Raw genomic sequence first — 26,877 nt, forward strand, 5'->3', positions numbered from 1 at the left:
AATACATAATCAATAGTCTCCTCCTCAGTTTGATTACATATTCATTACATTCCCTATGGCCCCATTCCTCACAACCCCATTCCCTCATTCCCCCTGATCCCATTCCCTGTGACCCTTGCCGTTGTTTTGGGGTGAAATTCTTCTTCTGTTTTCTTCTTGGTGTTATCTGCTGTTGTTCTCCCATGTCGGCATCATCTTGCCTGGGGGGATCTAATCCTTCTTCTTGTCAGAGGTCTCCAGACAATTTTTTCTTATCTTTATTGCCCTCTTCTCTGGTTTTATTTTGACTAAGTGTCTGTAATTCCCCCTTTCCCTGCACTTTTAAATGTAAACTATCTACAGTTACCCTTTGTCTTGGTTTCTGTGAAGTTCCCCTTTCCCTTTCTATAGCAAAGTGTTACCTTGCCTCCATTTTGGGGTTTGCTCACTCTTCATCTCTTCCAAGAACACTACAGGTGTTTGCAGAAGATCCAGATAAGATGGAATCTGTTTCTTGCTACCCTTCCCACTCCCTGCTTCTAAAAGGGATGGACTTATTCCTTGTTACTTGTCCTCTCCGGATCCCAAATGGGTTGGCTGAGACCCAGGTAATTTTCAGGTCTCAAAGGTGAAAGTCTGCCATCCCTACCCATGTGAACCCACCCCGTGAAACTCAAACGTTTTCCTCTATGCTGCATTTAGTGTCACAGGCTGGGAATGCTCATACTTTGCTCCCAAGGAATTGATTTGCAGGACGGTGGCAGAGAGGCCACTTGCACAGGGAGATGGGGTTGTGATAACAAAACCCTGGTTAACCTTTGCCCAGCTGTTCTCCACTTGCCTGCTTAAGGGCTTGACTGCACCTTTCAGACACGAAGGAAAAAGAATGACCTCGTGTGACCGACCTGACCGTACACCTGATGTCATGTTCTGCATTTGTATAAATCAATCTCTATTTAAATACTGCCCCTTTCGTTGAGGATTGACTAATGGGACATAAAGGCACCATGTGGGGGGAGTTCTGCTTCTGTTCATCGCTTTCCCTGGTCGATATTACCAGCAGCTAAAAACCCACCCATTTATCTTCTCAGTTGACTTTGTTGTTGACTTCCATGATGATGTGAAGATGTGCTCAGGGCTAATTTCGTGCTGATGACACACCACAGATTATTTTGCTCTGACAGTGGAGATGAGATACGGGATGCTTGCTGCAATTCTCTCTTCCACATTGTGCCAGGGAAACACTAATCCTATTCTTTGCACAGCTATTTGAACCATCGTTGTATGACTCTTTGGACCATCGCTGCCCAACTCTTTGGACCATTGTGTCCCAGCTGTTTGGACCACCATCATGGCCATGGTTTCTCCTCCAAGCAGGAAGACTTTGATACAAGAATTACAGGAGATGGAGGGCATCTGGAGCCTGATTTACCTGCGGTGATATTCCATGCCAGTGTCTGCTGTTGAAGTGCATTCAATCTTATCTGCCCCTGAAGGGACTGCGGGGTTAACCCACTGCAGATTAAACACAGCTATTGTGCAAACAGGCAAAGTATTTCCTGACTATCTTCACCTCTAGTTGCTGGGTAACATCAAACATTCACATACTCGCACTTGATGAGCTATCCAGGCCTCACCAACCTATCTCCACTGCTGCTGCGGGAAAGGGCATGGAGAAAGAGATGGAAACGCACAGTCTGTAGTGGAAAAAACAGCTCTGCAAGTTCTGCCTATGTTATTTCAGCACAATAACAAAGCCTGAGGGGACACTTGGCAATCAACTCTCTTCAGCCTCACTGGAGGCACAAAGGCTTGGAGAAAGAACGAGGAAAAAGCACCTTAATGAAAACATTCTCAGGACAAACACAGGAAAACAGCAGCTCTCCCTCCTGTTTGTCCTGCATTCCCTGAGTGTTTGAACAAGCAAAACAATCGCGTGCCCCCCGCCATGCTTCCTTCCCCTCACTCAGGGCTGGTTGGATGCTGCGGGCATTGGGATTTACCCACACATGGACAGACAGACAGACAGCAGAGCATTGGTAGGAGACTTCTAGATCACAGAATTATCAAGGTTGCAAAAGACCTAGAAGATCATCCAGTCCAACCATCACTAATACTTCCCAGTTAAGTCATATCCCTGATAACACTGGCTTGAAAATGCCTCATCTTCTTCTCTATCCTTGCTCTATCCCAACGTGCCATTGGTTCCATCACAGATTTACGAGGTGTTTGATGCTCTTCCCCAAAATCTGACTATGGAGGCATTCCTGAGCATTGGGGTATGGACTGCATATGGTGGATACCACTGGCACAGCTGCCCAGGGAGTGAGAGTGGGGAGGGTCCCATCCCTGGGAGTGTTCCAGAGCCATGGGGATGTGGCACTGAGGGATGTGGGCAGTGGGAACGGTGGGGTGGGCTGGGCTGGGCTTGGGGATCCGAGAGGTCTTCTCCAACCTCAGTGGTTCTGTGACTCTATGGTTGAACACAGCAGAAATCCCAGCTGCGCCAAAGGGAGATATCATAAAGATTCAGCAATCAAAGCGTGGAATCAGGATGTTTTTAACCCAAAAACATCATCCCTCTCCAGACCTGCACACATTTCCCCTGAATCAGTCTTGAATATGAAATCTCCTTCCCTCGGTCGCTCTGTGACTCTTTGGGCATCGCCTCCAGTGCTGCTGGTAAGGAAGGATGGCTTTGCTGCTCCTCATTCCTGATAGAACCACACAATCCTCCCTGCGCAGCTGCTGCAGGCAGCTGGAAAAGGAAGCTGTGCCCAGCCCAGCCCAGCGCTCCCCCGTGTCTGCATTGGGTTTAGCTGGCAACACTAGAGAAAAATCCTTTTTAGAGCTATTTTACTCAGCAAATGTTCCTGGGGATGGTAAAAAGGCGAGTTCCTGGCTGACACCAGGAGCAGCTGCTGTGTTTCTGGAACCTCAAGTGTCAGAAGAATAATTCCTCCCGGTGCCAAAACAAAATAGTCTTCCCCCATCCTTACAAACTATTTCTGCTGGAATTACAAGGAGACCATCCCTAGGCAGACGCCCAAGCACGCAGCGTTTCCTTCTGCTTGTTTAAAGTCTGATGGAGTCACAAGGGCTGACACTCCGGGCTCTGCGCTGTGTCTCCAATACCTGCAGGGAACAGCACGGAAACTCATCCTAAAACTTAGCAAGTGGGTGAATAAAGCTCATCGTCAGAGGTGTTTTCTTTGGGTTTTTGTGGGTAACAATGGCTTGGAGGGATGTCGGCTTGTGGAATGGCTGCTGTCAGCAGTGCTGTAAGGTATTGGGTTTGGAGCTGGAGCTCCCAGCAGCGCTGCCTGCGGAGATGCCATGCAAACCTAGCACAGCAAACCAGTTTTATTTCATCTTCTGGTTTCAGTCCTTTTCCCTGGGTGAGGTTTTCTGTTGGCAGAGTGCAGTTTTTGGGGTGTTATTTTTGAGCTTTATTTGGGGAAAGAGAGGCTTGTTACTTTTGGCTTCTGTGTCAGTGAAGAGGAGCCTGGTATCCGTCTCACCTCGCTCTCTGTTTTGACAGCACGGCTCCATTTTTTACACCCATTATGCCACGCAGAGCCCCAACACGTGGCCCTAAAGGGTGGAAAACAGCAAACTGCAGGAAAAAATAATACCTGAGAGATCGGGATCTAACATATGCCATGTGAAAGGGGTAGAAGTGAGTGAAAAAATACATGATAGGGCTGGAAAGGGCCCTATACCAGGAGGATGCAGAACCCCAATCTATGCCTGACTCTTCTGTCCCCATATGCACCCACCTGGCCAGGGACACACCAGGCATCCCTCCGAGCAGGTTTGGAGGCACAGTTTCTTTGGATGGAATCAGAGATGCCAGTGTTGGATTTTCCCTGCCCTTAGACCACTTTAGACACTGGGATTTGCAGGTACCCAGGGTGTGCGGGGCTGTATTGGTGCAGAAGTTTTCCATGTGAGCCATAGTTTTGATCTTGTTTGCTCAGATTTTCCACGGCGGTTCGATTTCATGCATATATTTATGCACACGTTGCTCTTGGGATGGTGGATTCCCAGACCATTCAGAAGAGGACGATGGGGGTGGATGAAGGAAAAGACGATGGGTGCTGTGCCATGAAGCCTTTTGGGGTCTATCATTGGCCAAACCCTTTGGGATCGAGCAGCCAAAGCCTTTCTCATCCCTTTGAGTGGAGTTTTGGGGCACACCGGGGTGGGAAACGGATGGGAACCCCCCCAAAGCTGCATCCTCGGGACAGCTGCAGGGATCAGTGGCCTTCTGTGTGGCACACCATAGGAAAAAACGCTGCGAGCTTCAGAGCTCAGCCTTCCTCCTCCTCCTCCTCTTCCTTCTCCTCCACCTTCTCCTCCTCCTCCTCCTCCCTCTGCTCGGGGCGGAGCCGCCCGCCCCAACCCCCGCCCCGCAGCCGGGAGCGGGCGGCGGATCGGAGATCGGAGCGTTGCGGGGACACGGAGCTGCCACCGCCCCGCACCCGACCCTCCTCTATCCCCAACGCCGACCTGCCCGGGGACGGCTCCGCTACCAGCATCGCTGCCCCCGGGGGGCGGTTGGGGGGCGGGGGGGGGCATCGCTTGGAGAGGACGAGGGTCCCCCCCGCATCGGAGCTGGGCGACCTGGAGGATCTTCCGGCTGTAGCTGCAGGTAAAGCGGCGGATGGGGAGGAATGGTTGGGATGGGGGGAGTTTTGTGTCCCTTGGGGTGATGAATAGCTGGGGGGGGGGGGGGTGTTGGGTGTTTCAACCCTAAAGCTGCACCGATGACCACAGGGGTGCTTTTTCCCTGCAAAAAAAGTCCTTTCTAGCTCTCTGTGACCGTTCCAAGTGATGTACCCCCACCTACCAAAAGAAATGTGCAGCTCGCCCGGCTGGGAGCATCCCAAGTGAAGTTAGGAGATGCTGGATGCTACCATGCATTGGGGGACAGCACCTGGGAAAGGCACTTAGGGACCCCCCCAACTCTCCAGCACCCTCCCAGCTGCCACGGTGTGGGTGCAGCCACCCCTGTCTCTCCTTTAGGCCATGCTTGTTTTACAGGTCATGCTTCATTTTTAGACTCTGCTCTCCAAATAATGCCACCAGCCGTGTCCCACTGCCCCAGGGCTTGTAAAACCCCAAGTAACCAAAATCCCAGAGGTTTTATGACCATCTGCTGGGAGGAATATGCCTATCCCACACCCAGCTCTCCCTATGAGGTTGAGATGGGGACGTCCTGAAGGGGGGCATTTGGGGATGTCCCAGGTGGCTTTTGGGCACATCACCCCTAAGCAAAGCCCTATTGCTATGAGCACACTGAATTCCTTCCCAGCACTGACAAGAATAGATGTAGAAGGATTTTATCCTGCCCCCGATGCTCGGTGAAGAAATCACTCAAGGAAAGAAGGAATTCAGGAACAGGGAGAGGAAAAAAAAAAGAACCTCCTTGCTGTTTTATTGAGGCTGCCTCGCAAGTTTTCGCTGCCCAGAAAACTGGGCGTTGGGGAATCGCAGTGGAAATGGAAATGTGAGCTTTCCTTTGGAAAAGGTCTGTTGTAACAATTGCCGATGTCGAAGCTGCAACGTTTTGCCCCCGCCGGATGGAAATGGGGATTCTTCAGCCAGGAGTAAAACAAAACCAACCCAAAGCCGACCCCCAAAATCACCACGCTTTGGTTCTTAGGGTTGGGTCGGCACGGCTGCTATTATTACTTGCAGTCATGTGGGCTGAAGGGGTTATTTTGGGGCTGGAAAGGGATAGCGGATATACGGTCGGAATGGTGACAACGCTGCATCATGAAAGGAAAAAAGGAACGATGGCTCTCTTTGCTGGAAAATAAGTGCTCACTCTGTGAGCCTTTGCAGGGCAGGGTTATGTTGGGCACGGGGAGTGTTGAGCCCCAGCATATGCTGCTCTCCCTTGGCTGCTTCCAGCTGCCAGGAAACACAGTGCCATCAGCAGCAAAAGTTAGACCAGCTCTTAAAGAGCTTTATTTGGGTTTGGATCTTGCACAGATGCAGGATGAATGCCTTCCACCTGCCGTCCATCTCCTAAATTGCTGGCTTGGCAGGTGTGGTTAGGGAGAGGCTGGAGGGAATGAGTGTCCTGCCTGGTTCTGGCACTCACATTGCTATGGAAGCCGTCCTTTAATTCACCACCTGAATCCTTCAAGGCTGCGATTGGAACCTATTTGCATAGAACCAGAAAGGTTGGGAAAGACCCCCCAAAGATCACCAAGCCCAACCCAGCCCCACCATTCCCACCCATTGAATCACAGTCATTGAGTTCAGGAATGACCTCCAAGACCACCAACCCCAACCCAGCCCCACCTCTTCCCCATTGAGGCTCAGAGCATCTTTAAGCCAGTATCCCCTCCAGCTGCTCTGGGATGTTGCTGCTGCTGCTTTGGTGGTGAATATAAGCTCAGAGTTCATTTAGTAGCGTGTGACTCTGTCAAGCAGCACTTTTTCTATTCAATAAGCATGTTCCACACGTTACACTCCTCCCTGCAATGAATTCTGTACTTGAAAGCGAAGCATGACTGATGTTTGTCTTGAGCCTCGACAACGAGCAGCACAAAGAAAATGAGTTTGGGTTCCATCCATTTATTTAGCGTCAGGGCTGCGGATTCAGGAGCTGCTGGCTTGGAATTAATGATAAAGGGTTTCGTTTCAGCAAGGCAACAAATTGCTTTTATGAAGCAGGGAGGTTATAGTAAGATAATGAGCCAACTGCAGGGGCCAGGGGTGGCTTCCTGCACTCGGAGCTACAGCTGTGCCATGTGCATTTGATCTCAGGTAACTGCATTAAAGTTAATGCAGGGGTCACTTTCTTTTATATTATTGTTGTGTTTTCTTCTTTACACACATCGTATGGGTTACGAGAGCTGCAATCTGCAAACGCCGTTGTAAGTTGAGGTTAAGATCTTGATGGGGAACGTCCCCTTTGCCCACATTGTCTGTACAGCACTCAGGTGCTCGCTGGTGCTGATGGGTTTGGGTGGACCCCCCTGCAGGGATCAGTGGCCTTTAGCTGGTTTTTAGGTCCTGCTGAGGGTGATAATAAAAGGATGTGGTGGCACCTCTGAACTGCAGCATTCCTGCTTCACAGCTCTTGACCTGTGCAAACATTGTGGTTTTGCTTTGGCCAGTGTTGAGGTTGGAGGTGGGTTTGGGTGTGTAGGGCTCTATAAAGGACGTGCTTTACTGAGGGGGTGATGCCAGTTTGAAACTCCTTTTTAAAGAGCAAATAACACAGAGGCTGTGCTCCCAAAGTGCCTGATTGAGATAACTGAGGTGCTCCACAGCTTCTTGATGGGAGCAATGGGATCCACCTGGCAGCCACTTGGCTCCTGCCATAAGGAGGCATCATTAGGCTGCAGCAGCTGCTAATTACCCCTGTAGGAGACCAAATGGTGGGGGAAAGAGGTGTCTCTGTGAGTTCCTCTTTGTACAGCAAAATAACAAGGGCTGTTGGTGGGAGGAGGCTGCTGCTGTTTTGCTGGTGGTCACTGCAGCAGTTGTGGGGTGAGTGGTGTCTCTTGGCTTCTCCTTTTCCCCTCAGCTCTTTTATCTGCCAGGACTGAGCATTCAGGACTGCTGCTCCCCAAAATCAAATAGCACGAGGCTGAGTGTTCCCTCTGCTCAGGAGAGGGCAGTGTCACACCAACAAGCTGCTCCCTTTATGCAGTGCCACCCTATTCCCACCCAAGGGTGTGATTTCCACTCCCCATATGGGACCTCAGCGCCTCGTTTCTCTCCTTCCCTCCCCAAGCAAAACATCTCCGTTCCAGATGCGCTGAGCATGAGTGTGCTTACGGTGTTTACCAAACCTCTGCAGGACGACTCGGCGCGTGATGCAGGGGAAAAAAAGGGATTAAAAGGATTGTTTATAGCGGTTGCTTTTCCTTGGCAGCCCCTCTATAAACAGTGCTTAGATGCAGCTACTTTAACGCATGTCTCTGCTTCCAGGGAAGCTGCGTGCAGGCGTTTGGCTGTGCTGCTATTCCCTTCCATAGTTCTCCCTACTTCCTCTGTAAATACCCCCCGGGACTGGCAGGATGACTCTATGGATGCTTGGTGGAATAGGCTGTCATTGCTCAATAACCTGAAAAAGCCTTATTTTTATACGTATTATATAAATATTTGCACAACGCCTCTGCCAAGAAGTGGTTTCAAGGTACAGCACGTTCCCTTGGAGGGTGTTCCAGTGCAGACCTTCTTGGGTGGTAATGGGAAATCCCTCCTTGCTTTGGTTCTTGCCACGCTGTGTGTTTTGGTGTGCTGAATCTATTCCGTGTTATGATGGAGCTCTGTCCCTTTTCCCTATGTGCCTGTAGGCAGGAGAAGCTCCATGACAAACGTTTCTCTTGTGGATGGTGATTTTGGCAGTGATTTTTGTGGCTCCTTATCCAGGAATTGATGAATTGGGCTGGTGATGTTTGTGGAATCATCATAGAATGGGTTGGAGTGGACCTTCAAGATCATCCTGTTCCCCTGCTGTGGGCTGGATGCTCCCCACCAGCCCAGGTTGCCCAGGGCCCCATCCAAGTATGGGGCACCACAGCTCTGAGCAGTAGTGCCATAATGATGTGGTTATTACTGCTGTTATTATTCCCCCTGGATGAAGGGTGGAGGTAAACCATACCTCATCCCAGTAGGCATGAGGTTGCACATCATCATCCCAGATGATGTGCAATGTGTACTGGCACCATTGAGCTGTTTTTTAGCTGCTCTGAGTTTTAGGCTCTCATTGCAGAGGTTGCTCAGCATCTTGCATCCGATTTAAATAGCACAAGGTGAGGAGCGGCGTTTCCTTTAATAGTTATTCCAAATACAGCATTTAAAGAGGCATAATGGGTTGGCTGTGTGTTTATACGTTGTCTGCTATCCTCCATCTCCAGCCACTTGTCTTGTATTGATGGATCCCTCGTGCTGACAGTCACCCCATCATAAATGAAATAGCCTCCATCTAAAATCAAGTCAATGGTCTGGTCGTCTACTGCAGCGCTGCAGCAAAACAAATAAAACCAATTAAGTTGTCAGACCAAGAGTCTGAACGAGTCGACAGGAGCCCTGCAGCTGCTGGTGGTACCCAGGAGGTCATGGGGTGGTGAGGGATGCACTGAGCACTGCTGGGAAGCCTATTTAATCCCAGAGCAGTCGCTTAATGAGCTTGGGGAGGATTTGGGGCTGTGTCTGGGCTTGATGCCCTGATGGATTCCTTAGACTCTTCTGCAAAGTGTGGTGTGAAGGGGCAGGTTTGGCCCTTCCAAGGCCTTTAAGGTCCCCAACCCATCCCACCATGCCCAGTGACCTCAGTGATGCTCATCCAACCCTTTATCCTCTTTGTTCCTTGGGGATAGGAGAGGTTCAGTAGGGTAGGAATGCTCCATCCCTGCAGGCATTCAAGACACAGGCTGGATGTGGCTCTGGGCAGCCTGTGTTTTGGGTTGGGATTTCTCCATGCTTGTTGGAGTTGAGCACTCTGTGATGGCTGAGCAGTCCCTGTAACAACCCGCATGTGGTTCGTTAGGAGCCCTGCTATTCATCAAGCAGAGAGGTGAGGCCTTATGGCTTCTCCAGCCTTCTATTTTCAGCCGTGTTCCTGTTAACATGCAAATTATGCTTATCGGGAAGGATTGCTCTGCGCTCAGCTTGCGAGCCCTGTTTCCCAGCCTCTACAGAGATAGCAAAAAGCTTGCTAAAAATACATATATAACATCTCCCCCTGCTTGCCAGCTGAGTGCTGCGAGCTCCTGAGCTGCTGGCTCTGTAGCATCTGATGCTCTGTGAATATACAGTGGTGGGCAGCTCCAGTTTTGGGGGTGGGTTACCCCTCTTGCTTGGGTTTGCCATGAACTTGGGTTGCTGCAGCTGTGCTCTCCTGTTTTTATTCCTGGAAGCAGAATCTGTGTTAAAGCAAAGCAGCAAAACTCGTACCCAGCTCTGAATTAATCGCCGAGTGCTTCTCATCCTCATTAAAAGCCTAATTTAACCTGCAAAGTTTACAGCTTGGCTGGAGAGACTTTCCCTTATCACAAGTGCTCCCTAATCGGTCTTGTTTTGCACGAGGATGGGGTTTTTTTTGTTTGGATCTCAAGGCTTTGGAGAGCTGTATAACATACAGGAATGCGGTGTGCTTGTGGGTAAGACAGCTGTATATGTTAAAATGTTAATGTGATGGGAGCAAACGTGCTCTGGTGTCTCTTTACTCTGCCAGGCAAGGTCACCCTGCTGCTGAAACAAGCCGTGCAGGGCCTCCACAAGGCTCTGTTTTGCAAAGGAATAACCATCTGCTTGTGGGATGATAGCAGGGCAGCTGCTGTCCCTGAAGATGTGGGCAGGAGGAGCAGAGGTGAAGGACAGCACCCAAGGATGCATCTCCTTGTGTTGGTGCACCTGCAGCGTGCTGGGGTTTCATCTCTTCTTCTCACAGGTGGCCAATTAGGTTTTAGCATCTTGTCGACCTTATTTCTTCCCCTTTATTTAAAGGGAATGTCCGTAAGTGAGCGATACTGGATGCTGTGAGCAGTCTGAAGGGAGGCAGATGTATGTGGTAGAGCAATGTCTATGAACTCAGTGTAAGCCTGGCAAATTGCTGCTTCCTTTTTGAAGGGAGAGGGCATTGGGGTGATCCATCATCAGGATGGAGGTCGCCAGCTGGCTGCATGCTGTCCTTGATGTCCTGCAGAGGCCACATGTCTGCTGTCAGCTGTGGCATTTGGGGACGTGCTTGGCATTGCTTAGGGAACGGCACAGATCCTTCTTTGTTGGGTAGTGATGGTGACCACGAAGTAGCTGTGAAAATGGTGTGTTTTATAGGCAGGAGTTAACACAGCTGCCTCCAGGGCTTGATGGGTGATGGACCCCATGCAGACCGGCAGCATGTAGATTGTATCCCAGCAAACTGTGGCTTTGGTACCTCCAGTGGATGTTAAATGGCATGGCCTCCAACTGTTGGAGCTCTTGGGGTGATGTACCTACCTAGATATCCAGCTAAAGCCTGAACACAGCTGTTGGTCTTCCCCAGAAGAACATGGGGAGGAAGCTCTTGGCCTCAAAAATGAGGTTGGTCCTTCCAGTTTTGGCTTTGGCTTTGAAGACAAGGTTGGTTCCTCCGGTTTTGTCTTTCCAGCCCTCAAAACCTGCTGGCGTTGCTCTTGTCCTGGCTCTGTAATGCAACTCCAACTCCACCAAAAGTCGATGCTGATTGGATATACTCTTCATTTATCCTTCATTAGGGGTCACTTTTGGGGAGCTGTTGCAAACAAATTGTCTGGCAGGCTGGGAAAGCTTTGGTGCACGCTGGTTTCAAGCTTCTTGGGTACTGAACATGCTAGGAATGATGCTGGTGACCTGTCCTTGTGTCACCTGGTGTGGGGTGATAAAGGCTTCACCTGCAAATGAGCCTTGCTGGGAGGGCTGAGAGGTGTGAGCAGAGGTTAATAGCAGGTTGGATTTGAGTTGCTGACCTAAAGGCAAAGGCTCCTGTTGGCCTGAACACCCCTCGGGGTTTTATCTTCTTGATGTGCTAAATGCCATTGTATTGCAGCAGGAAAGGTGATTAGTTGGCAGAAAAAGGAGCCTGTGAGTTTGGCTGAAGCTGTAACCTGAAATCCTGACTTCTAGAGATGTCTGTAAGAGCAAAATGAACTTAAATGAGGGGGTTCTCTGTACTTCTAAAAGCATCAGCTTGCTGTGCTAAAAGCCTTCTATCACGGCAGCCCTTAAATCCAAGCTTTTGGGGCCGCAGTCTGGTAGTGCTGAGTGTCCTCCAGCTGCAGGGAGATCTGCTTTAAGGTCTGGGCTGTGTTCTGCACCTCTCCCTGAGCACTTGGTCTGGGTTTTGTAGAGCTTGGGGGTATGTGGGGTGAGGAGCAGCGAGCTCATGAGGTCACGGGTTTGGGGTTAACGGTGTCAAGAAGACCTAGTGTCCGCTTGTATCTCTGCAGCCTCCCTCCCTGGGCGTTACGTGTTCCTCTCTATCTCTGCTGATATTTGCAGTAGTGATAAGAAAGGCTCTGTAACAAGCATGCTCGGCAGCAGATAAAACTGACTGTGCTGGAGAGCTGTTCCAGCTGGGAGCTTATCAGCCTTATTCGAACTTCAGCCATCAGCAGGGCTGGGAAGAGGTGGGTGTTTCGGGTCCTTGAGCAGAACAGAAATGTTCAGCAAGGTTTGGTGCTGAAGTGCTGCCTCTTGGTAAGTCCCTCTTAAATGCGTATTACTATTGTTGTTTTTAAAGTGGCCAAGCATTTGTGTCGAATACATGCAGCTGGTTGCTGTGCTGTGTGTTTGTGGGTGCAATGAGGCAGCTGGTGATTGGCAGAGGTGGTCTCAGGGTGTATTAAATTGAGCTTCCATGTGCTGCCTGAGTGCATTGAGGTGAGTGGAAGGGCTGCTGCAGTCTGAGCATGGGCACGTCTTGTCCTTCTGATCTGGGCAGTTGACTCCATCCCTATACAAGCATCTCCATCCTCCCAGGGTCTGTGACTTGGAGCTCTCTCCAGAGGGTGGATGCCCACAGATACTCTCTAAAGAATAACAACACAGTTAATTCTGATTTCTTTTTGTCTTAGGAAGTAAAAACATTCTCTTCCAGCCTCCACAAAGGTCCTCCCCAAAGATGGTTGGAGCCTGGAGGGTGGAACTGGATAGCCAAGAACAAGTCAAAGGACCTGGAAAGGGAACTCAGTTCTTTGGTTGTTCCTAACTTATTCTTTGTTCCTAACCTTGGAAAGAGCTGTCAGGCACTGGCACAGACTGCATGGAGAGGGGAGGGGGGTCAATGGCCCTGGAGGTGTTACAGAGCCATGAGGGTGTGGGCATGGTGGGGTGGGTTGGGGTAGGAGTTGGATATCTTTTCCAATCTTAATGAGTTTCTGATTCTGTTAGGAAGTGGAGCAAATTGGGAAGGTGCTTTTCTTGTTTGCTTCCCTGTTGTTTTCCATGTTGCTGGCCACTGATGTTGTAAATGTACAGGAAGCCGTGGGGAAGTGAGGTCAAACCTGAATCACTTGCTGTTGGCCATGGCCTCTGGCTTGTGTCCTCTTGTATGCAGGGTCACCTCAGGACACAGCAGTGCTATTTGTTGCTGCCTGTTGCTGCCTGCTTTTAGAATAGTTGGGAGTTGGAAGGGACCCTTAAAAGCCACTGTGTCCCACTCCCTGCAGTGCACACCCACAGCTCCATCAGTGCTCACAGCTCCATCCCCAACCTCAGGTGTCTGCAGGGATGGGGCATCCTGAAAGCTTTCTTTTCATTCCAGTTGTAGCATAACTTGATTTCCTTTCCTTTTGCACTGGAAGGGATTCTTCAGAAGGCAATATGGGTGGTGTGAGGGCTGGCTTGACCCAACTGTTGGCATAGCAGGAGTTGGAGGCTGGAAGGAGCTGAGATTTGGCAGGAGTGATGCTGATGTTCTTTGCAAAGCTATGCTCCAGGATTTCATCTGACCAAGTCAAGCTTGCTGCATGGAGCGTCAGCCCTGGCTGTGCAGCAGATAGCCTGAGCTGTTGAAAGAGATGGCATTTGGACAAAACCAGGAGCAAATGCTTGCTGCTGTTACACAAAGGTCAGCGTGACCGTCTGGCTCCCGAACTGAGTCGTTGGGTTCAGTTTTTCAGCTAACACTTGCTACTGCTCAGCTGTGTAATCAGCTAACAGGATTTAACACCAATGTTTCTAACTCAGCTTTGCGCTAGCACTGTAATCCAAAAGAAAGACAGACTTCAAATGAGTGCAAATGCGAGTTCCTGGGGCTATCCAATTCCAGGACCAGACAGCAAAGCCATCTGATGGCTATGCCGACAGCTCTATCTGAACTGACTCCGTGCTGTGGAGCTGGGGATAAGAAACATCTATTGGAGCTTATTAAATCTCAAAGACCTTCCACTTAAGGTGGCTTCTCTGTGGAAATTCTCTTGTTTTCCACCTCCGGTATTTAAACACAAACAGCCTCTTGTGTTATGGGGAGGTGGTTGCAATGAGTGTTGCTTCTTTTCACCTTGGGAGCTGCTAACTGGAACCCCAAACCATCTTGTATATTGAGAGGTAATTCTCTGCTTCAAGTTGGAGGTGAAACATGGCAGGGCTGGAGCCTGGAGCCAGGTCTAAGAGGAAGAGGAGGTGAACGAGTGGTAGAAGAAGGCATCAAACATCTCAAATCACTGTGTAACTGTGTGCCCTTGGACCTTCCACATGTTGGCATCAGGTCTGAATTTCAGCACGATTCTTTTGTTCTTATTGTGGCATTTTTGTTCCATTTTTTTTCTTTCTGGGCCTCACGTTGCCTTCATGTGGGCTTGCCTCAACCACTACTTTCTTCTTCCTGGGCACTCCCAACCTCACCATTTCTGGTGATGGGTCCCATGTGTTTGATTGCCTCAGGCTGATTTTATCTCATACCTTCCAAAAAAAATACTACCTAAAACACTGAGAGCTCTACCGAGCCAGCTCATGGACGGGGCTGTGAGTAAAACCCTGTTATATCTCATGCACCATCAACTTTAATGCTTGCTAAACAGTTAAGCTGTTGAGAGGGAGCATTGGGCTGAGGCAGCGTTGCTGCTGTTAAAAGCTAAATACAACAGCAAAGGGCTGAGTGTTGAAATAAATTGTGCCTTGGATGTCTGAGAGGGTATATAAGGATTGTGGAGGTGCCTGGGTTTTCCCCAAGGCTCAATGAGAGACTTGGGAAGGTGGCAGCTGACTGCATGTGGGGAAAGCTTTGTGTCCCAGGAGCGATACATCCTCTCCTTGCCATGGAATGTGAGGGCTTTATTTAATCCATTTTCATGTTCTGAGACTTAAAACCACCAGAGAGGATGAGGTGCCCCATCCCTGGAGACACTCAAGGTCAGGGGATGGGGCTGTGAGCACTGATGGAGCTGTGGGTGTCCCTGTGCATTGCAGGCAATGGGACCCAATGGACTTTAAGGGTCCCTGGTTTTTGTCCCCACCCCAATATAGCCAGGCCTTTCTGCTTTGCAATTCAAGCACAGATGGTAGAGGCAGCATGAAAGCTCACGTCCTACTGCTCCAGTTCAGCATCTCCTCCAGGAGAAGTCTTACTGCGTGAAGGTGATGCTGAAAGCACTGTCACAACACCTTTCATGGGGTGAAGGAGAGGTGAGCTGGGAAAGCAGCAAACTGCAAACAAATTGCTTCAGGCTTTTTCCTGCAATCCCAGATCCCTACAGGCTTGGACAGAAAGCCTGGAACGAGTAGAGAGCCTGATTCCAGCACGAGTAGAGAGCCTGATGTGCTACGATATAGTTCTGGGCAGAGCCTTCAGGTCTGTGCCTTGGTTCCTCCTTCAGAGGAGATGATGCTGGCTTTGTATACATAGCAAAGCTTCAGGGATCACTGCTGTGGACACTTATTTATCCCCCTGGGTGCCTCAGTGGGCTTTTCTTAAGCTTAAAGCAGTGACTCTCAATGCTGATGTTCCTTTAGAAACAAGAAATGCCTTTGCTTCAATACTGTTTTGCTGTAACTTTCACTTCTTTGCAGTCTTACGCAGGCTGTGTCAACCTTTGCTCTTCTCCAGGTGTAACTGATGCTCCTTGCAGGGCTCATGGTTCTCTCCCCCCATGAGGGATGGGGACAGGAAAGGTTCTTCTCTTTTTCTTCCTATCAATGCTATCCTGTGGCCAGTTAATTTCAATTACAGGTGAGTAAAGAATGGTGTAAACTTGAAACAGGTCTTTGCATGGAGTTACACGAGTGAGGAGTTGATGTGAGTTTCGGGGCAGGTATTTGCTCTGTTGGTTGTGTCTCCTCATTGTGCAAGGTAGATATAAGTCTTGGGTTGGTTACTCAGCCTGTTCTTGCTGTGGCACCGTTGATTCGAGCTGGTGAACTCAACTTCTCAGGTGTCTGCTATAACAAATATGGACATACAGCTCCAGTGATGTGGTCAGTGCTCTGGGAGGATAACAGCAACCCCTCTGGCAGAGTAGAGCTATAGCTTAAAGAGGGCAGCACTGCAAATGTGCCATTGGGGTACTTAAATGCCACCCTCAACCACACTGCTCCCACTCTGTCACTCAATCTGTTGCAATAGGGGTTGTGTTGGCTCCTTGCATTCAATATGGATGTGGTACCTGCCCCATGTCGCAGGCTCAGCTTTCCACTGGTGTTCTCAGGTTGATGTTAAGCTGTAAAACATCATTGCTGTGGTGGCAGCTGTCTCATTCACACCAATAAGCACCTCTGTGCAGGTGGGACTGGCACAGGGGTTGCTTTGGAGGCACAGTTTGTTTTCTCCCCATGTTGCTGGAAGAAGCCATTTCTCAAGATAAATACAAGCCTCTTTGGGGCAGCTTATGAGCTGTTACAAGGTAAAACACAGAATGATGTGAAAGCTGATTTAATCAGGAGAGAGTTTGAGGCTGCTCCTTACCCTGACCAACCTTGTCAAGTCCAATTTTTGCTGAGCTGATAACCTGGAGAGATTCCCATGGTGTAAGTAGAGCAGCACGGCACTCATCACTGTGAGATGCTGACGTACAGGTGGGGCTGGTGGGGAAGGATTCAGGATCCCTGAAATGCTTCATCTACATGGAACAAAAGAATCATAGAATTACCCAGGTTGGAAAAGACCTTGAAGACCATCAAGTCCAACCACAGCCTAACCATAGAACCCTAACTCTAAGAACCCTCTGCTAAGTCATATCTCTGAGCACCACATCCAAACAGCTCTTAAACACATCCAGGGATGGTGACTCAGCCACCTCCCTGGGGAGCCTATTCCAATGTTTAACTACCCTTTCTGTAAAGAAGTGTTTCCTAAGAACTAAAACTGTATTTGCCCTGGGTCAGAGCAAGAGTTTTTGGTTCCTGTATTTAGGTGTGTATCCTTGTGAACACTTGATGTTGTTGAGTAACTGTTAAAATAACTCCCCATCTCTTCTGTAAAGTACCTGTGGTAATTCAATGGCCTTCACACATGCCAGGGAGAGCAAAGCAAAGCTCCTTTCTGAAATGATTTCTTACTAGGTCCAAGTGTGATGCCTGTTCAGGGTCAAACTGGGATCAGTCTGGGAGCTGCCACTGGTCTGGGCTTGGGCTGTGGATTGTGATCCTAATGTGGTATGAGATGCTCATCACCTAATGGCTCCAAACTCTGCATGGCATCCAGACATGGAATCACAGGATCATCATAGTTGGAAAAAACCTCCAAGATCCCCAGTTCCAGCCCCAACCCACCCTCACTATATACACTGACCACATCCCTCAGTGCTCCATCTCCATGGTTCCTGAGCATCTCCAGGGATGGGAACCCCACCAGTCCCTGGACAGCTGTGCCTCTGCATCACCACTCTTTGGGAGAGGAAATTGTTCCTAATATCCAGCATGGAACATGTGCAGGCTGCCCAGGGAATGGTTGCATTCAGAGTTATTCTCCTCCATTTTCTCTTGATCCTGCAGCCCTTGTAGAAGGGAATTGGCCCTCTGTTAGAAGGATGGCTCTGGGCTGAGAATACTCATGATTCTGAACCTGGTGATGGATGTGCTGTTGGTACCTTGGCATCCTTGACTTTTCTATGTGCACTGAGTAAAGTCTGGGATCATCATACAACCCGTCACTGTCCCAGGCAATGGCTGCATGGGTGCAGTTATTTTCCTTGTCTTTTTATGCTGACTTTGCTGCTTATTACATGTTGAAGGAAGATTTCCCACCCCTGTCGTCCCTGTGGGAAATGCCAACATTTGTGGATATTTACCCATCTACAATCAGAACTTGAGGTACAGTGCTGTACATACCAAAATCAATACATGGATGGGTGGGTGGACACCTCAATTGGGTGTTTGCTGGAATCATGGTTAGTAATGTCAGTATCTCATTCCTTATGAAAACCATGTATGCAACAAAGCTTCCTATGCAGCACCTGCCTGACCAAACACAGCTTTGGGAGATGTTTGTGAGCATTTTGGTCTTGCTGGTTCCATTTCTGTCCACTGACTGTGCAATGGTGATAGTATATAACTGCATCCAAACTGTCACTAAGTGCAATGACTGTAGTAAGTCAGTGCCCTCCTGGTGCTGGTTTTGGCTTGGTTGCCTCTATTTACACAACACAAATGAGTTTGTCACCCAATAGCTTGATCACTCATAATTAACATTGCCAAAGAAAATCACACCTCTTATTTCCTGCCTGCTTTCCTGCTGTTCACCTCTCTCTATTCCTTCAGCTCGCTGGTATGTTTATGCAGCCTATCTGCTTTGGAAGCTCCGGACAGCATTTCAGTTTTACAATCCCATACTTATTTGGGTCAAAGATGAGTGCTGCTGGGGTTTTTGCCAGCTTTCCCCATCCTGCATATTGTCTATGCATCGTAGCACCAGGAGGGAGGGTTCCATATTTTTAATAGCTAAAAAAAATAAGCATGCAATGAGCCAAATTGCAGGGAAATTGGACTCTTGTCCATTGGCAGCGATGGTGAAACTGACATTTACTGATGCTGTGCTTGCTGCATTGATTTGGGTGCTCAGATAGCATGATGCTGTTGCCTTGCATCTGGATTGGAATCAACCCTGAGCAAACCCGGTTGCTAACTTTGACACCATGCATTATTGCATTGCCTGTGCAGCAATGTCACAGGTACTCAGCAGAGTGACCTCAGAGCAATCTTTATCTTGGTGGAAACAGATGGAATTTGGGTTGGTGTCAATGAAGAGCCTAGAATAACTCTATTTTAATGCACAGGAGGTGGGAAGGTATAGCTCCACCATAACCTGGATGCTGACAAGTGGGAATTGAGCTTGGAGAGCAGTGCCTGGCACTCACAGTGACTTGTTGCCACACTTGAGAGGTTGGCCTCCAGCATCAAGCTGCGCCTGTCTCTTTGTATGGGGCTCTGCTCATGAAGGTGGTACCAGGGCATCATAAAGCATCTCCCTGAGTTGCAGCTTGGGGGCAGATCTTGCAGCTGAAGGCTTCTCTTGGAGATGGGATGTCATAGCCAGAGTGGGGTGAAATCTAAGGGATAAGAGCTCTAAGAGTCTTGTTCTTTGCTTGTCACTAGCGATGCTCAAGTGTCTATTTATTTGAATGAGCACAGAAGTGGAACAAACTTCACGTGGCATACCTGCGTGTTGCTTTTCACGAGTAGTTTGGCACCCTCCTCCTCGCCGTCAGGCATTTTGTACAAGGAGGTGCTGGGGTGCTCCATCACTCACCCAACTATGTACAACTTCTCCCCTATTTTCCCCTTTCTGCCTTTCTTTTCAATGTTTGACGCACCAAAGTTGACCTTGTGGAAGGATCAGAGCTGGGTTTTGGAGGTGGCTGTCGTGTCCAGCTCTCCAATGGTCTTCAGAGGTTACACCTTTGTGTCAGGATGAAGGTGCTCCATGCTTTGGGTCACGGTTGGAGAGTTGCAATTCATCTACTTGACTGTGCCATGGCACTAAAATATATAAATAAGTAATCTACCTGGTGCTGTTGATCAAGGATAACAATAATAGATAATACATAATAATCTACCTGTGCTGAGCACTCAAGTCTCTTGAGTAGTGCAGTCGATGGCTGCCTTCCTGGCTACCAGTTGAAGACTCCACCATGGCTACCATGCATTGCCCTCTCTTAAGTGCCCCTTGTATGTGTTACAACATGAAATTCTGGCCTCTTGCCTCAGCAAGTTTGGGCCTCTCCTAAACAGTAATTAAAGGTTAACCTGGGTAGTCCTTGCTAATGTTTGCCTTTTGCTTTAGAGGAAGGAAACGTGATCCTAATCTTTAGATCAAATGGCACCTGTACTTTCATTGGGAAAAGTAAATTTGTAATGGATTTAATGAAGCCTAAAAGATGTTTTGGATGATAATGGGCAGAAACGATGTGCCTTTTAAAAACTTCTGTCTCCCAAAGTTAACTGTAAGGCTTCCTCTGGTGCTTATTAGGGTTTGTTATCCTTCAAACTTACAGAAAAGAAAATGGCCTTGGAAAGCAGATATCAGAGCTGAATTGTACACTTCTTCCCTTAGCATTGAAAGCATTCTGTGGACCTTGGGCAGCTGAATGGTGCTCACCAACTTAAGAAGTAATGGAAGCAAATCACGCAGAGCAGCCTCTTGTAGTTCCAGTTTTAAGTTGAAATCCTGGAAAACAAGGGAAAAAGAAGAAGGGATCTATTTTGGTTTAGAGAAAAGATGGTTTATGTTCATTAGTAGCATCTCTTCCCATTGGCAGGGATATGCCACATTACTGAATGTTCTGAGAGCTGCTTGGACAGACCTTGTGCAAGACTGCCCATTCTGCCATGGAAGGATGGGTTGACAGTTGGACTTGATGATCTTGGAGCTTTTCCCAACCATATTTAGGAAGAACTTCTTTACAGAAAGGGTACTTAGGTACTGGAATAGGCTCCCCAGGGAGGTGGTTGAATTGCCATCCCTGGTTGTGTTTAAGAGCCATTTGGATGTGGTGCTCAGGGATATGATTTAGTGTAGGGTTTTTAGAGTTAGGGTTCTGGTTAGGCTGAGGTTGGACTTGATGATCTTCAAGGTCTTTTCCAACCTCGATAATTCTATGATTCTATGATATTGGTTCTGCCCTCTACTTGGTGGAAGGTTCATTTCCAGAGTGTCAATAGGAACTTTGAAGAAGGTCTTAGAGAGGAAGGAGTGGTGTCTGACCTGATATCACAGCGGTAGTGTTGGCGGATGCAGATATTTGTAGGAAAATACTTAAAGACAGTGGGATGTGTGAGCAATAAGCAGATGCAGATGTGTCCAGTTTCATTTGGAAAGAGATGCAAAAACATGGTGTTGCTAGAAAGAGCAGGTGGAGGGAAGTGCTTGGAGACTCTTACAGCATTGAAGGTCAGTGAAAGTTGAAGCGTGTTTTGCCTCTTGTCAGTCATCATTGGAACCTTGTTTCTTTAATAATCAGATACAGCTGTTAGTTCAGATGGAGATGAATCAATTCAGTTGTGTGTGCTGATCTGTACTTCGGGGGAATTTTGGGTGAATACCTGGAGGCTGAGGTGGCAGAGGGCTGAGATCCTGGTGTTGTTTAATGGTGGTAGTGATGAAGGGCAGGGAGGCTTTGGTGGGATGAGCACAAGAAAGAACGTGGTTATTGCATGACTGCTACGTGCTAATAGGATTTAATTTCTGCAGAGCTTTAGATGAGAGGAAAAACTACCTCAAAGGACTGCAGTTATTTCAGGAAGGTTTAAGTGGGATAAAATTCAGCTGTGATTACGTTACTGCAGGGGGACTTGGATTAACTGAGAGGGGAGAAATGAATTTGACTGTTGCTAAGTGGGGTGTGCGTGGCCACATTCCTTCTGCCCATGTAGGTGTTCTTGGGGGATCTTCCCTATTGGGAAGAAGGAAACGATGCCCTTAGCCCTGCTCAATGAAAGCATGGTCCTTTTGTCCCTTGGCCTGTTTCACTGGGGAGGTGGAATAATGAGCCAGGCTCAGCCTTTGCAAATTGGAGGGGAAGGGGAACGTGGAAGGTTTCCTTCCTGGGGAAGAGGGCTGGTAACACTACGTGAAGAAATCAAACAAAGCAGCTCCTCTTGCCTTCTGGTTCAGAGCGGGCATGCAGCACCAGTGGTGTGAGCCTTCCCAAAGCCTTTGGGGTTTTCCTTTTGTTTTTCTTGAGGAGTGGGGTCGGAGGTTTGGTTTACATGCTGTTTTATTAAATATCTCAAACAATGTTGTTTCCCCTTCCTTGGAGCGATTGTTCCATGTGCAGCTGAGCCTCTTCCTTCCCCTTCCTCTCCATCGTGGGAAGCGCTCTCCTGATGATGTATGGGTTCAACTTCAGGTTCTGCTTTACTTTCCTTTGTTCTGCTCAGGCCCCTTTTAGGGATCCAGACAGAAAGTGTGCATCATAGATCCACAGAAACAGCAGTTTTAGCACTGATGGAGAGAACTGGTGGGCCCCGGAGTTGTTAATTATCAGAGTAGTTGCAGATATGGGGTTGCAAAGACTAATGGACTTCATGGTCCCACCTGATTTCTTCCCCCAGGCTGATGTAGCCTTCTCTCTGGATCACTGCTTTCTTCCTTAATGAAGACCTGGTCTTTTTGTGATCGCTCTATTCTTAAGGCCTTTCAAATGCACTCGTACTGGGGGGGGCAACACTTGATTTAATTAAAAAAGATATATCTTATTTGGGCACCACAGATGAAAGAAAGAATGCCTCGCTTCCTCCTGTCCAGCCTTGCATCCTCTTCTCCTGGATCAGATCAAGGTTCTCAAAGGAGGAGAGGCCAAACCATATGGTGAGTCTGAGCACCTATATGGATAAAGAGAATGGGGTGCCTGCCTCGTTGGGTTGGGGGGAGAAGAGTTGAGTTTGAGGTGTGTTGAATTCTACTGCTAACACCGTACTTGTTCTCCATGAGCATTCCCAAGGAAAAGCTGTTGTAGAACAGTGGAAGATGCTCATTTATGCACTACGCCTCCACCATATGTGTATGGATTGGACTTGATCAAGTCATGGAGCTCCACATGCAGAAATGATAAGCCTTTGGATATTACGGGCTTAAGGACATAAGGAACCACCTGATTATGCAGTTACTTAAGTATGACCGACTTATTTTGTTTCCAAGATATTCCCCAGACACCGTTACAGAGCAGATAAGATTTTCCAGGTCTCTTCAGCATTTATCGGAAGAGCTTCCTGCAGGGAGCTGCTGGTGATATGCGCCATGGAGGAAGAGGAAAGCTGGCTGGTGTGAATGTTCTGTGATAGGCTTTGCATTGGGAAACGTGGCAGTGAAGTCGTGGGCTTTGCCCTCTCCTTTTAGGTGGAAATCACGTGGTCTCATTAAGCAACAGCAGTTCTTGATAACGTTTTAAGGGATTATGTCATGCTTTGGTGGAATGGGGCATGTAGCCAGAACACATTCATCCTGTTGATAAGGCCACCACCCACTGTAAACACTGTTATTAACAGTCCAAGCCTGTTTGAGATGCTCTAACGGAAAGCTGTAATTTGAGAATAGGCAAGAAACTCAGAAAAGCCCTGTGTGGATATTTCAAACCTTGCCTGCACAACTTGTTCCCTTGGGCAGTGCCTTCTTGCATTGGTACATAATTAATTTTTATGGGCAGAAGTGAGCATAACCTTCTCACCTTCTATTTATATGTGGTGGAACAATATAGCTGGCTTTCAGTGCACATCTTAGGTCTGTCCTAGGATGCTTGCCTGTCTTCTGTGCTTAGGTTTTGGACCTTTTGCAGTCCATGGCTTGTATTCTGCTCTTACTCATCAGTTTGCAGAGTAAAACAGTAAAACGCCAGAGTTACAAAACTTGTTCCAGCAAGTTGATCTATAAACGCTTCTTCTAGCAAATGGGAGCCTTGGGGTTGGAATTGAGTAGGAAGAATCAATTGAAAAGCAAGAGCATGTCTGCACCTCCCTGCTCAAAAACATTCCTGGTGTAGATGGGAAGAGGGTGTTGTCTCTCTGGAGTGCAAAGCTGATGAGCATCTGAAAACTCTCCACTTGGCAGGACTGGATCTGAAGCTCTCTGATGGGCTGGGATGAAAACTAATGTGGTTGCTGTCAGTCCTGTGACTGAAAGGCTTCCCTGCCCAAAGCAGTGAAGCATGGAGCTTTTGGTCAGCTCTGTTGCAGCAACTTGTCTTCAGGAGTTTCCTCATTGCTATAATGATGGCTTTGGATAGAAGCATCTCTTGGAAAGCTCAGATGGACGCATTGAATTGAAGCGTTGACTTTCTGGAGTGGCAGCTTGCAAAGCTGGCTTGTTCTGCAGGAGTGTGGTCCTCCGAGGAAAACATTTCATGCAGTAACATGGGGAATGAGGCCGATTTTGGGGGGAATTTGTTTGTATCTGGCTTGGATCTGACAGTAGATCTCCATTCCAACACACGTGGTGGAAGTTTTCTGGCTTACAGAGATGCTGAACTGTTTCTAGATCCCTTTGATCTCCCACAGATCCCTTGCAGCCAATGAAAAATGGGGGCTGGAAGGAGGAAGTGATTTTCCTTGTTACTGTAAGAATCCACTAAACAACAAATGTGGCTGAGCATTGGTTTTGTGCTATGTTAACCTTTCTTTGTGGAACCATCCACTGAGGGACGTGGTTGGTGAGCGTGGTGGGATGGGTTGAGGTTGGACTTGGGGGTCTGAGAGGTCTTTTCTAGCCTTAGTAACTCAATGATACTATTTAGATACATGGTCTGTGGGCATGGTGGGATGGGTGGGAGTTGGGCTTGGGGATCTGAGAGGTCTTTTCCAACCTTAAGGATCCCAGGATTCTAATATCTTCTAATGACATCTTCTTGGCAGTTTAAACTCACACTATTAAACCTCCTTCCTCCCATGGATAGCAGTGTGGGGATCAGCAGTGCTAAGGTGCTGATGAGGAATTTGGATAGTCTAGATAAGGCACAACATGACCCAAACTTGATTAGTACATTTTCTTTAAAGAAGCAAAATGGAAGGTTATGAGGATGTGAATTTGTTTCCTAGCTTTCATGTGACTTTCTATACGGGTGGTGAACGAGACATCAGAGTACCTGACGCTGCAGAGTTGGATGAGACCATTGTGTAACCTGCTCTGGTTTCCTACCTCTGTTTGCATTCCCTTCTTAAGTACTGGGCTGTGGCCAAGGTCAGCATCAAGTGCATCAGGTTTTGGGGAATGGTGAGATGTTGGTTGGAGGAGATGCTGATGGGGAAGTGCTACGTGGAACTTGGCTGTGGGGAGGTGAGAAAATCTCGAGGTTCTTCTTGGATCTGTAGGAATGGAAATTGCCTCCCAGCAGAAATCTCGCCCACAGACATGATGGTCTAAATCTAGGAGTACTGGAGAGAAATCTAACACTTGCTCAGGCAAAGGTGGACTTTTAGTTTTCCCTGTGCTTGCCTGACTGACCACGGGTACCCCGGTGTGCCCTCCCACACATGTGGGAATGGAGGTTGTTTGGTATCTAGAGGACATACGGAGAGTAGGAATTGCAAACTACCCTCAGAAATGGCTGTTGACTGGGAATTGCTGGGAAATTCATCCCTGGATGCATTCAAGGCCAGGCTGGATGTGGCTCTGAGCAGCCTGGGCTGGTGGCTGATGACCCTGCACATAGCAGGAGGGTTGAGACTGGATGATCTTTGAGGTCCTTTTCAACCCATGCCATTCTATGATTCATTGTATGGCTCTATGAAATGTTTGCTGACTTGACGGATAAGGCCCTGCGGTCTAAGCTGTACCTTAGCATCCGTCCTTGCTGCATCATAGTTGTCGAGGCTGTACCTACATCTGCAGTGGTTGAAAGCCAGATGTATTTTTAGACAGTGTTTAAATAGACCTCATCAGAAGTGCTTAATGCTGTCTCATGGGGACAAGAGATGGCACAGAGGACTTTACTCTTGTACTGAGAGCTCACTTGAGCATTGTGGGTTACTCAGAGGGCATGCTGATCCAGGGGAACTTAAACATCATGAAGCAAATGAGCCATGAGGACATGTGCAGGAAATAGTGACTTGGTCTAATAATGGTGGACTGGTTAAGCTTGGAGGCAGCTGTGGGTCCCTATGGCCCAACCCTGACCCAGCAGGGGTACCCAGGGCAAGGTGCCCAGTGCCATGTCCAGTTGGCTTTGGAGCTCCCCATGGAGATGCCCCAGGTAGGTTTCCAAGACAAGCTCCTGTGCAATCTGCAGCAGCCCCTTAAATTGCTGGAGCCTGTTTTGAATCAGAAACGCTTCACGGTTACAGCTGTAGTAATGTTGTTTTTCTGAAGTGCTGATCCACTTCCTTCCTTTCCAGTTCCTCAAAAGAAAACAAGGCAGTTGATTCAGGCGCCAGGATATGCTGACTCTGCACAAGTTGTTTGCTCTTCTCCTGTCCTTTTTTCCTTAGCTGAATTGCCACAGAGTTTGGATCCCAGCTTTTGGTACCCAAGGAAAGGCTTCGATGCAGAGCTAACACAGAGCAGAGGGACAGAGCTGATGCTCAAGGACATTGTCATCAGATGGGCTTGTTGCTTAGGGACCTCCTGCATTAGCTGTGTAACAATCCATGCTTAAAATGCTTTTTCTTTCAACAGTACATCTGATTTATTTTTGGAATAATTATTTATTTTTAAGAGCATTCCCCCCTTGGAGGTCCAAGCTTGGTCTTCACATTGTCCCATACAAAGGAGTTGTGCAGGTTGGCAACCTCTGCTCCTAGTGCTGGATCTCTCACTCTTGGTGGAACCATGTTTCAAAGGGTCCAGGAGGCTCTTTACCTCCTGGGATGAGTTTTGGGCTCCCATATACAGCTGTGTCTATATGGCTCCATCCCCTATCCAGTGACAGCAGCCTCTGCTTTGTGTTGCAGAAAGCATTTGGGGCAGGGAGCTGGGGTGGTATGGACAGGGCAGGTCTGTGCTGCTGTTGCTGCATTGGTGACTTCAGCTCCCATTCAACCTGACCTTGGCAGTCTGACCTTGACAGTCTGCATCACCTCTTTAATCCCCATACTTAAAATTGGTGTCAGCAGAGCGTCTAAGCAGAGATTAGCAGCGGACGAACGAGGCTGCCTGCAAAAACATGGAAGGGAAAACAGAAGTTCCTCCAGAGCTGAAAATCGCTTTGAAAACCTTTTAGAATTATTTACAACCATTATTTTAAGTTCTGCCTTTTGAACTAAATACTAAAGAGCTGCCTCAAGGTCTGTAGCACGGAGGGCTCCTTCACTGCTGCACAAAGCCATCCCAGCTCTCTGCATTGCCTTAGAGGTGACAGCTGTGGTATGGCCCGGCTGTCGGTGCTGCTTTGGCTGATCTGCACTAATGCACTGTTTGTTGAGTTGAGCCTGTTTTGCTAATAATAGGCGGCTTTGTGGGAGATAAACACCAGACTGACCTTATCTGTGCCCGTTGTGTTTGGCCTGGGGGGGAGCTTATTAGCTTGTTTCGTGCTGTGATGTATG

At 48.3% G+C, this 26,877-nt stretch overlaps 1 protein-coding gene and 1 long non-coding RNA gene across 8 annotated transcripts in view; both read left to right on the forward strand.

Moving 5' to 3' along the window:
• LOC107308600 (uncharacterized) overlaps positions 1-3,181 on the forward strand; it is a 33,004-nt gene extending 29,823 nt beyond the window's left edge. Inside the window, exon 6 of one of the 2 annotated variants that reach the window (XR_014942287.1) lies at positions 1,245-1,376. This is a non-coding gene — a long non-coding RNA (uncharacterized LOC107308600). Of the gene's footprint in view, positions 1-1,244 lie in introns of both variants that reach the window. The other variant, XR_014942288.1, reaches the window with a different exon arrangement.
• Positions 3,182-4,395: 1,214 nt separating this feature from the next.
• The window catches only part of GDPD5 (glycerophosphodiester phosphodiesterase domain containing 5), a 129,675-nt gene continuing 107,193 nt past the window's right edge, over positions 4,396-26,877 (forward strand). For 3 of the 6 annotated variants that reach the window (XM_085536682.1, XM_015852598.3, XM_015852602.3), the window contains exon 1: positions 4,396-4,633. The gene's annotated coding sequence lies outside the window, so the exon portion shown is untranslated. Of the gene's footprint in view, positions 4,634-11,989; positions 12,169-26,877 lie in introns of those variants that run through there. The other 3 variants (XM_015852601.3, XM_085536681.1, XM_015852599.3) reach the window with 3 other exon arrangements.

Source organism: Coturnix japonica, chromosome 1, assembly GCF_054131305.1.
Source record: "Coturnix japonica strain WE chromosome 1, WE-NBRP24, whole genome shotgun sequence".
Taxonomy (NCBI): Eukaryota; Metazoa; Chordata; class Aves; order Galliformes; family Phasianidae; genus Coturnix; species Coturnix japonica.